Source organism: Toxorhynchites rutilus, chromosome 2 (assembly GCF_029784135.1).
Source record: "Toxorhynchites rutilus septentrionalis strain SRP chromosome 2, ASM2978413v1, whole genome shotgun sequence".
In the NCBI taxonomy this organism is placed as follows: domain Eukaryota; kingdom Metazoa; phylum Arthropoda; class Insecta; order Diptera; family Culicidae; genus Toxorhynchites; species Toxorhynchites rutilus.
In genome coordinates, this window is record NC_073745.1 from 289,117,905 (window position 1) to 289,129,546 (window position 11,642).

At 37.6% G+C, this 11,642-nt stretch overlaps 1 pseudogene; it reads right to left on the reverse strand.

The window, feature by feature from the left end:
- Positions 1-3,473: 3,473 nt before the first annotated feature.
- Positions 3,474-3,555, reverse strand: LOC129772225 (U4 spliceosomal RNA; annotated as a pseudogene).
- Between the last annotated feature and the right edge of the window lie 8,087 nt (positions 3,556-11,642).

The window sequence follows — 11,642 nt, forward strand, 5'->3', positions numbered from 1 at the left end:
AGGGTATATTATCGCGCAAATATACCCTATGTAAAATATTAGCTCATTCGGACTACAGAACTATTCATATTGTGTGAAGAAAATTGCAGTTCTAGTTTTCCAGAGTCAAAGAATGTTCCCCTTATCATGACAAGTCTTTCCCCATGATTCCTGTTAGAGAAAAATCGGGGTTCCTAGCGAAAATCTCGCCAATAGCCGTTATGTCCATCCGGACCGTCCAAGTTGAACTTTTTCTCGTCTGGGAATATCCCCTGTGAGAATTTCAGTAGAGTTCATGTTAAATGGTTTGAACGTGGTTGATCGAGGTGGTAAACGACTTAAGGGTAGTAGTACAAGTAGTACAGTTTGGAAATTTAAAAAACATAGTTCTGGCATAAAATGTTCTCTGGGATGTCTACTGTACTGTAGTTTTTGTCCCAGGTTTGCCCGATGCTCCTTTCCGAAGTTACAAGCCAATTATTGAACCTATGTCTTTGCTTAAGGAGCGCCTGAAAAATCTGCGCAAAGCATACATCAGCTGCTTACGGGAATGGATAACCTCCTGGCTACCAATGCTATCCAACAATATAATGGATGGATATATCTAGATTGATTTTTGAATTGACCCTATACGCATTTGTCGATCAAAGATTCGAACAACTTGATTCGCTTACTATCGCGACCAGAGCGGTGGATTTTCAATATTGATGCATGCAACCAAAAGTCAACAGTTTTGGAAATTGCAGTAAATGTAGGAACCTATAAAATTAAGAATGATCATCACGGCGTTTTGGAGATAATGAAAGAATTTAAAATTGGACCGGAGTGCAACAATTTCTGCGGAAAATCGGATAAGGAACGAAACGAACGAGCAGAAGTGCGGATGTCAGAGGCAGCTAGAGAAGTCCGCATGTCCAATTTGGCAGCAAAAAAGAGACAGGAAGATCACCTATTAAGCGTCGAAGGACAGTTTTATGATCAAGGGATTGCAGACTGAAAATACGATGTAAAATAAACGAAATAAAGATGTTCAAAATTTAAAACGCGATTTTCTGGAAACCATGTTTTGCTAACTGGTGGGAGTTCTACCTCCGAAACGATCCATCCGATTTTGATGAATGCCAGAATTAATCCCAGATTCTCCACAAAATTTCCTGTTATTTTACGTAGTATTTTTTCGATATTTTAAAAAATAATATTTTGGTGAATGTTTTTGCCTCGATTTTTGAGGATATATTTCCTGAACGCAATTTGCTTATCCTAGCTACATCCATGTTTCATTTAATTATCATGTTAGGTATGTTTAAATATTAAATCAATGAATGATTTTAAATTTGGAATTTTCAACGTATATAAATCTACAGCGGATAATCGAAACTAGTTGTATGGAACAACCCCTATCTCATTCCCCTTCTCTATCTACCTACATTTAAGTTTGTTCAAATAATCATATTTTTAAAAGTATATTACAAATCATTCAAAATTTATGATAAAAAAAACCAAAATACTCCGGATAATCTAGTCTTTAATTCCGAATAATCGAATTTCGGATAATCGAGTCTCCGTATAATCGAGTCCGACCTGTATTTCAATCAGATCGTGTGCCACTTGTTTTATTTCTCCTGGTTGACATTTTTAAAGCAGAAAGCTGATTTGACTCTTTAACTTCATTATTTATCACGAGTATGGTTTTGCAGGCAATTATGTCAGCTTGATTTCACACAGATTAAATTGCGCAGAAAAAAGCCAATCAAGCCAATCTAATCAGATGCAGATTTTGGCTCACACGGGTACCAAAAAATATTCCAAATACAGAACATTTTGTGATGAATTTTGTTGATATAAATAATTACAAATACTAACCTCATTTCTTACTTCCTTTCTGGCCAGGTCAACGGAAGCGGGACTCGTCGTGCCTTGTGCATAAGCATTCTTCTAATAACATCAATGTTTCTCATCACGTCCAGGTCCAATGAGATAAGGTAATACACATTTTGTCATATTTTTTATCTGTCAGAAAAATGTCCTCATCCTTTTCTGAGCAAAAAAATGAATAATCCACCATTGCTTACTTGAGCGAAAAGTTCACGTTCGTGCTTAGGCTGATATTTTCTCTGTGTTGCAGAAGCAAATCATCTTCCTGATTCCGACTCGAATTTTCCTTGCATGAATAACTAATCGCATCACTTCGCCGAGCTGAAACGGACCATCAATTTTACTCTCCAACCGTGCGAAAGGTGTAAATGTCAGACTTTTAACGTGAGAGCAAATACGATTCAAGTTTATCGCCTTAAATTTTGGTAACCCCATCAAAAGCAATCATTTCGATGTTTTCCTTTAATCGACTGGTCAGCATTTAGGCAGGCGAACGTCATACATCACAGCGATAATTCGTTGTGGTTAGCTAGATCTTACTTCGATTCATCGAATGAAAAAAAAAAAGAATCTGTGGCCCGCAATCTTCTCCCAGAAACATCAGTATCACAAAACACCGTTTCCTTCATTTTGTGTCATTTCACCGCAACGACACGTTTCTCACGCCCGCTACTGGTTGTTATTTCTTTTTTTTTTCTTATATGGTGGCGGCGAATGGTACGGTGACAATGGGATGACGGTGGACTTTCTACATTTCACCGTCCACTTCCCCGACCGATTCTGTGTATGCGGCACCGATTTCAACCTCGGTGAACCCTGCCGCGATGTATCGTGGCTTAGGCCGATTGAATTTCATGTCACGTTTCCTTCTATGATACAATATAATCTTTATGTTTTCTTTTTTAGTTATTTATTTTCCAATTTCAAACTATCGTTCGCCTATTCAGCATTCCGGATGCGAGTTTGGTTCGACCAAAGTTTTCGGGGTGGCGGGGTGCAGATAACCTTTGGGTTGCACAGCTACGGGAGCACACGATTGGCACAAGTAATGCGAGAAGTGTTTGGGGCTTCCAGGTCGAGCTTATTCGGACAAGAAGGAATATTGTGCTCGGTTCTGATTCTTCCTCTACCAAAAGTCAAGAGAACGAATCGTTTGTTTCCTCCACCTTCAACCCTGTGTGAGAAAGTAATCTACAACATTTTTTGCTCTCTTCTAGGTTGACAATGGTTGTACCGCACCGCGGGTCAACATGCGGGGGATCCCGCACTTAAACGTGCCGATCGGTGTTGGTCATTCGGGAACATTGGACGTGTCTGATCACGAACGTTGTCCCCCTCACGCAGGGATGCCTGGTTTGAAAACATGTCTTCATTTTGAAGACATTTGACTTACTGTGAATACATTCGATTTTGTGAAGACATTTGAAGAAATTATGAAATATACGAAGACATTTGAGTATAATAGCGTATGTAAATTTATGAGAAATATTATTTCCATAAATTTTCGTTGGCCGAAAAAATCGTCAAAAGAAGTAGGGCTTTTGTCTCAGTGTTATTCGCTCGCTTTTTTATCAGTGTCACTTGTTCACTTCTGTTCTTAGTTATCAATGATTTTTGCCTCGGGTTTTTTTAGTTTTCAACTACCAATAATCACACCTTGGATAAACCTCAATGGTTATGATATCACCACCGCGCAAATCTAGTTACGGGGTCATTAACTCGCTTTTTTCAAACTTTTCCAAGCAGAAAATCCACAACTATATACAAGGAATTCAACAACAAAGCGACCTCTACTACTAAACTTCAAGCGGTCTGAATACATTTTGTCTCTAAAAGACATTAGTTCATTTGCACTAGAGAATTCGAATGATTGTGACATTGTATTTTTATTAATTTGGACCTACATTATATAATAGATCAACCTAGATCTTTCAAACGACCACTTCACAAAACGAAGGTTTTCCGGTTACATACCGTTTCAATAATCAGTTTTATGGATATGGTTTGAGTTACAACCAAAACTTCAAAGCTTAAATAAACAAAATGAGTTATCACAGTTCGGTTTTTGCGGAAAAATTGGGGCGATATTCACTCAATCAACGATATATTAGACTAATTATCATTTCTAAACTCATGAGATTTAGTTCGCAGTTGTGAAATATGTTCATTGTTTTGTATTGAAATTTGAAATTACTGAATTTATTGAAATAAACTTCAAAACCTTAAGGGGGTATTCTAGTGTAGAGGCACGAATTTCGGACGTTTTTTCGAACTCCGTAAAAATAAAACAAAGAATATTTTTACTATCCATTATATCATTATTCGTTTATCTATCTTTCAACAATAAAACAAAAATAGGACGGAAAAAAAATATTCATAATTAGAATAGTTACATGCTGGTGAAGTGAGGGTGTTCAAAAAAAAGTTGTGCCATGGCGTACACAATTCCAGTCCTTCTGGTTATCTGAAACAAAAAAATCGAACAGATTCTGAATCAGTAAAGATGTCGCTATGGCATGAACCTCGGACAAGTCAAAAACATGGGTTTTAACAAAATGGCAGCCGTTTGAAAACAAAAATGCTGTTTAAAACGATTTTTTTTTTTGCGTTTACCGATTTTTTAAAAATAGTAAAATTAAAAAGTTATAATTTTTTATTGGTTCATGCGATAGAGAGATGTATGCAGATTATTTTCATATAAATTTGACATAAATCGGTTCAGTAGAACTTGAGATATCGTGTACGCCAGTTAGAAAAAAACTAGTTCCGAGAGAAACGCGTTTGAAGTTCATTGTGATGGCCGTAACAGGTTAGATACCACATCACTAAGATGGCTCTAACTAGGTAAATAATAGGATTTTCGATAAGTCCTTTCTAGAGTATATTCTTGAATGCCTAAACTACAGAAATATGGTAAAAAAAAATTTTGGATTTTTTCAGATTTCTAGACTAGAATACCCCCTTAAGGCAAGTTTAGAGAAATGCGCTATATAACAATGCCAGTTAATATAAACATTGAATAAGCTATTAAACTTTTCCAAACGTAAGCTATGATTTTTAGTTTATTTTTCGATATGACTGTGAAGACATTTGAAGATATTTTTTCGTACCATGTGAAGACATTTAAAAAAAATAACCTGGCATCCCTGTTCTCACGTTCCACTTTGGCCCAGACTAAAGCAATCATTGATGTAAATCTGTGATACAATGAGAACTGGAAACTTTTCCCATTGTCACCTTGCTTGTACACTGCGTTTCATATCTATAGAACCATTTTATTTTTCTGAGTTTCTAGATATATGTAAGAAGTCGGTTTAATTGAACTATATAGTGTTTGATATCTAGTTATGTACGGAAACCAGCCCAGCAGCACAACAATCCACACTACACATTAGGGTCAGAGAATCATCGAGCCGCGCAGTCATCATGTAAACATTCCGACGAACCGTACGATACCAAAACAAATTCCAGCGCTATCGCCATAGAAGACATCGTCAGCAGAATCCGGAGGACCAGATGCAACACGACACATCATGAACGGGAACCAACCAAGATTGAATTATGCTGACTTAGAAATTTATAGTTATAAAAGGCTTAGCGACAGGGAACTAGAGTTAGTATCTAAGTTGACTTTATAATCAAAAGTTCGGTAAATAAAAGTTTGTTTTTTTTACACCACCTATGGTGTTTAAATCATAACTGGCGCAGTCGTACGGGCCACTTCCTAAATCGCGTTGAAGTGAATTTGCGCTAAGTGCTAAATTTTTTTTTTTTTTTTATCTGTATTATAGTGACTTTCAACTCATTTGGCTGGTTCGTCACTTCTACTTCCATTTTTGGAAGAATGTCGGGAGTGAGAATTGAACTCGTGACCTTTAGCGTGAGAGGCATGGATATTACCACTACGCCAGATCGCCTCCAAAGTGCTAAATTAAATCGGAACTTAGAATCGAAACGTGGAAACAATTTCGCTTTCGCTAGTGCAGTGTTTGTGTCCGATACGTGACAAATTGAAAGACGCGGCGCTACATCGCAAGAACGTTTTCAGTGCGTGGAAATTCGGAACTGTTTTAATGAACATTTAGTGTGCTGTGGAATAGAGTCCACTACGTGATTTTCTATTCGCGGTGTGATGCTACTCGGTGAAAAACTATCTCCCAACACGTGGAGGATTTGCGGTGCTTCAATAAGACATTTCAAAGTGATTTAGTGAATTTCAATTCGAAGGAGTGGTTCCAGAACCTATCGCAGGTGAGTCGTTTTTCTTTTTAAAAAACCTAGTGCTATATGCCAAAATTCAATCCATTGCCAAAAGTAAAGGCATTCAAATTTAATATGGAGCCAGCAAATCTCCAAAGCATTTATGCAACAGTACAAAGTCTGGAACAGAGACTAAGCGCTCTCCAGCAAGAAAATAATACGCTGCAGCGACAGCAACAAATTTTACAACAGCAGCAGCAGGCCCCCGCTCTGGAGGACCGGCGCTCTGATTTCTACAGGATTCCCGATCCAATTAGAACGATCCCATCGTTTGATGGAAACAAAAAGCAGTTAGCGTCTTGGTTGACAACTGCAAGAAAAACTCTAAATTTATTTTGATCACACGTAACAGCAGAATTATTTTCTGTCTATGAACAAGCGGTGATTAATAAAATAGATGGAAGAGCCCGAGACACAATATGTGTAAATGGTAACCCATCAACATTCGAAGAAGTAGCAGAAATTTTACAAAATGTATACGGTGATCGCAATAATATTGCCACCTATCAAACGCAACTGGTCTCTAAAAATGACTGACTCTCTTCACATATACTATAAACGTACAAGAGAAATCATGATTAACATGAAATCTCTAGCGAAGCAAAATGAAATCTACTCCAACCACTGGGAGGCAATCAATCATTTTCTAGAACAGGAATGCCTAGCTGCATTTATAAACGGACTTAACAAACCTTACTTCGGTTATGCGCAAACAGCCCAACCTAGTGATTTAGAAGCAGCATAAAGGGTGTGTCACATCAAATTGCATCACGGAAAAAACGCTGTAGAAATTCGCCCAGTAGACCAATCCTTTTGAAAATTTTAGACAGTAAAATAAAAACTATTAAACAACTTTTGGCATTTTCTTTTCATTCATACTTCGAGCCCAAGCCCGTATGCTCGCACCATCCTCTTTACCCCGTCCATTAGGTTCAGTACAACGTCAGGTTGTAGTTTTTTTTTTAACAGAAATCCATTTTCTCTTGAAGTCCGCCTCCGATTTGACAACTTTTGGGTTCTTCCGGAGGGCATTTCCGGAGCTTCATAATCGCCCAATATTTCTCTATTGGGCGAAGCTCCGGCGCGTTGGGCGGGTTCATTTCCTTTGGCACGAAGGCGACCCCGTTGGCTTCGTACCACTCCAACACGTCCTTTGAATAGTGGCACGAAGCGAGATCCGGCCAGAAGATGGTCGGGCCCTCGTGCTGCTTCAATAGTGGTAGTAAGCGCTTCTGTAGGCACTCCTTAAGGTAAACCTGCCCGTTTACCGTGCCGGTCATCACGAAGGGGGCGCTCCGCTTTCCGCAAGAGCAGATCGCTTGCCACACCATGTACTTTTTGACAAACTTGGATAGTTTCTGCTTGCGAATCTCCTCCGGAACGCTGAATTTGTCTTCTGCGGAGAAGAACAACAGACCCGGCAGATGACGAAAGTTCGCTTTGACGTAGGTTTCGTCGTCCATTACCAGGCAATGCGGCTTCGTCAGCATTTCGGTGTACAGCTTCCGGGCTCGCGTCTTCCCCACCATGTTTTGCCTTTCGTCGCGGCTAGGAGCCTTCTGAACCTTGTATGTATGCAGGCCCTCCCGCTGCTTGGTCCGCTGAACGAATGAACTTGACAAATTCAGCTTATTGGCAACATCCCGGACCGAACTTCTCGGATCACGTCTAAACTGCTTAACTACGCGCTTGTGATCTTTTTCACTGACGGAGCATCCATTTTTGCCGTTCTTCACCTTCCGGTCGATGGTTAGGTTCTCGAAGTATCGTTTTAGTACTCTGCTGACCGTGGATTGGACAATTCCCAGCATCTTACCGATGTCCCGATGTGACAACTCCGGATTCTCGAAATGAGTGCACAGGATTAATTCACGACGCTCTTTTTCGTTCGACGACATTTTTCCAAATTTACGAAAAATTGACAGTGAAGCATGGCCAACGTGATCTATACACTCTTATCTGATTATAAGCGAAAGCTGAAGATATAATTCCTAAAAATTAAATTTCTACAGCGTTTTTTCCGTGATGCAATTTGATGTGACACACCCTTCATGCTTTCTTGACTCGATTCCAAAGTGCCGAGAAAACTAAAACTCAAACAAATTCGGCTTTCGAGCAACATCCTCAATCTAATGAAAAGCATTTTGAAAAACCATTCAACGAATCAATTGACAACAGACCGACACAATTTGTATCACGACAGAAACCACTTTCTGACAGACAAAAGGTAGAACCTATGGAAATTGATCCATCATTGAGATCATAACAGAACAGAATATACAATCACGATGCAGAAGATGAATCTGAAAAACCATTTGAAGATCATTCTGAGGACGAACATGAATATGAATACGAAAATGAATCGGAGACAAATTTTTAAATTTCCCCAGGTACTCTCTTTCCGAGTTAAATGCTATAAATGGACTTCCTTACATAATCATAAATATTCTCGGTAAAAAAGCAAAAATTCTTGTAGACAGCGGTTCTAATAAAAACTTCATCTCACCACGTCTTATTCCGGATATAAGACAAGAATCATGCAAACCAATAAGCATCAAAAATAGTGCAGGAAAACATATCTCTGATAAAAAATTCACTCTCTCTGTTTGGGATTGAACAAAACTTTACTTTTTATCTTCTTAATTTTCATACGTTTTTTTATGGCATCATTGGATACGAATCATTGTCAGATCTTAAAGCTATAATTGACGTTAATAATCATAAATTAATTCTTCCACAAAAAACAATTCCCATGCAAATAAGAACATTAGGCCCACCTCAAATCACTCTTAATGCACATTCAGTACAAACTATTAAACTCCCTGTTTCACAGCAAAACGGCGACGTGTTTCTCCCTTCAGACATACGCATTAATAACGCTGTAATACCATCAGGATTATATCATGCAAGGAATGAATTCATTAACGTTCAAGCAAGAAATTTTGGCGAATCAGTTACCTTCACTTGGACCAAACCAGCAAAGGTTCTTCCAATTGCCAAAGCCATGGAAATAAATAACACAATATTAGAATCCCATCCATTAAATTTGGACTAAATTAATATTGGATAAATTAATCCGAACAGAACACCTCAACCCTGAAGAAAAATCATCATTGTTTAAAATTTTGAAACGAAATAGTAGCATCAGTCACAATAAAAATCATAAGCTTTCTTGCACAACAGCGATAAAGCACGCAATCAAAACAGTTGATGATACAATAAAACATACAGGTACCCTCATATTCATAAAGCAGAAGTTGAAAAACAAATTAACGAAATGCTGTTAGATGGAATAATTCAAAATTCCATATCACCATGGACTTCACCAATCTGGATTGTACCAAAAAAATCTGATGCTAGTGGAAAACAAAAATGGCGCATTGTAATTGACTATCGCAAATTGAATGAAAAAACCATTGATGACAAATTTCCTACACCAAACATTGAAGAAATATTGGACAGGTTAGGTCGCAGTATTTATTTTACAACCTTAGATTTGAAATCCGGCTTTCATCAGATAGGAGTAGAACCTAAAGACAGAGCAAAAACTGAAAGCTGTTTTTGTTGTTTGTTGTACAGACAAAGGCCATTTCGAATTTATCCGCATGCCTTTTGGTTTGAAAAACGCACCTTCTACCTTCCAAAGAGCGATGAATTGCATATTGAGCGATCTGATAGGTAAATGTTGTTTAGTTTACCTAGACGATATAATCTTTTTTGGTAATTCATTACAACAACATCTTGAAAACCTAGACAAAGTGCTTCAAAGACTTATTAATGCAAACTTAAAAATCCAGTTGGATAAATGTGAATTTCTTCAGAAGCAATGTGAATTTTTAGGCCATATCGTCACTCAAGATGGTATAAAACCTAATCCCAGTAAAAAAGAAAAGATTTTAAATTGGCCGATACCCAAGACTACTTCACAGATAAAAGGATTCCTAGGACTATTGGTGCTCCCGTGGCCGAGTGGTTAGCGTCATAACTAACATGCCGGGTGTTCGGGTTCAATTCCCGTTCTGGTCGGGGGAATTTTTCGTCAAAGAAATTTCCTCCGACATGCACTGTGATCACGCGTATTCTAGAGCTTGCCACTCAGAATGCATTCAAGGCGTGTTATTTGGCATAGAAATCTCAACTAAGTACTAATAAAAATGACGCAAGTAATACTACGTTGAGACGGCGAAGTTCCTCTAGGAACGTTAGTGCCATTGAAGAAGAAGAAGGACTATTGGGATATTATCGGAAATTCATCAATGATTTTGCCAAACTCACGAAGCCATTGACAAAATGCCTTAAGAAAGATGCAAAGATTGTCCATGACGAAGAATTTATAAATTGTTTCAAAGATTGCAAACAACTGTTAGTAACAGATCCCATCCTCAAATATCCAAACTTCGAAAAACAATTCATCCTTGAAACAGTCTTATCACAACGCTCAGATGATGGAAAAGAACATCCAATTGCATACGCATTTAGAACCCTGAACGACACAGAATGCCGATATTCAGCCAACGAAAAAGAATTATTAGCCATAATTTTTGCAACCAAACATTTCAGGCCATAGATCTATGGTACCAAATTTGAAATCCGTACAGACCATAAACCTCTTTTATGGCTAAGACAAAAAAATGACTTGAATCGCAAGCTACTGAGATGGAAACTTGAATTAGAGGAATTTGAATTCGAAATCAAATATAAAAAAGGTACTCTAAATAACAATGCTGATTCCCTTTCCAGAATTGAACCAGAAGAATCAGTGAACAATGAAATAAATTCAAATACAATAGATGAAAGTATGACTCAACATTCAGCAGACTCTGATGATAGTGACTTCATTAAAAGCACAGAAAACCTCTCAATGAATTTAGAAATCAAATCACCCTCGAAAAATCAAATGAAAATAGTCGAGAAAGTTTAACAATTTTTCCAAACTATCATCGAATAACCATCAAAACACAAATTTTCAGTCCTGCTATTCTTATAAATATTTTAAAAGACTATGCATCATCTAACTGTGTGAATGGACTTTACTGTCACACTGAAATTCTTAAATCATTGCAAATCATTTACAAAAACTACTTCTCTCGAGCCAAACCATTAAAAATACTTTGGACCGAAAAACTCTTAATTGATGTACCAGACGAAGAGGAACAAGACCAAATTATTCTAACGCAACATAACTATAATCACAGAGGTATTATCGAAACTTGCAAACACATTCAAAGAAAATATTTTTTCCCAAAAATAAAATCTAAAGTTACAAAATTTATTAACGTTTGTAAATTATGTCAAAAATCTAAATACGAAAGACATCCATACAAACAGAAATATAAACTTACTGAAACCCCATCGAAACCATTACAAATAGTTCACATGGATATTTTCATAATAAAAGAAAAGAATTATCTCACTTTTTGTGATAAATTCTCCAGACTTGCATTCGCTATACCAATTCGTACGCGTAATACTGTACACATTCTCAGAGCTTTATCTCATTTCCTATCAACTCTTGGTAAACCAGCACT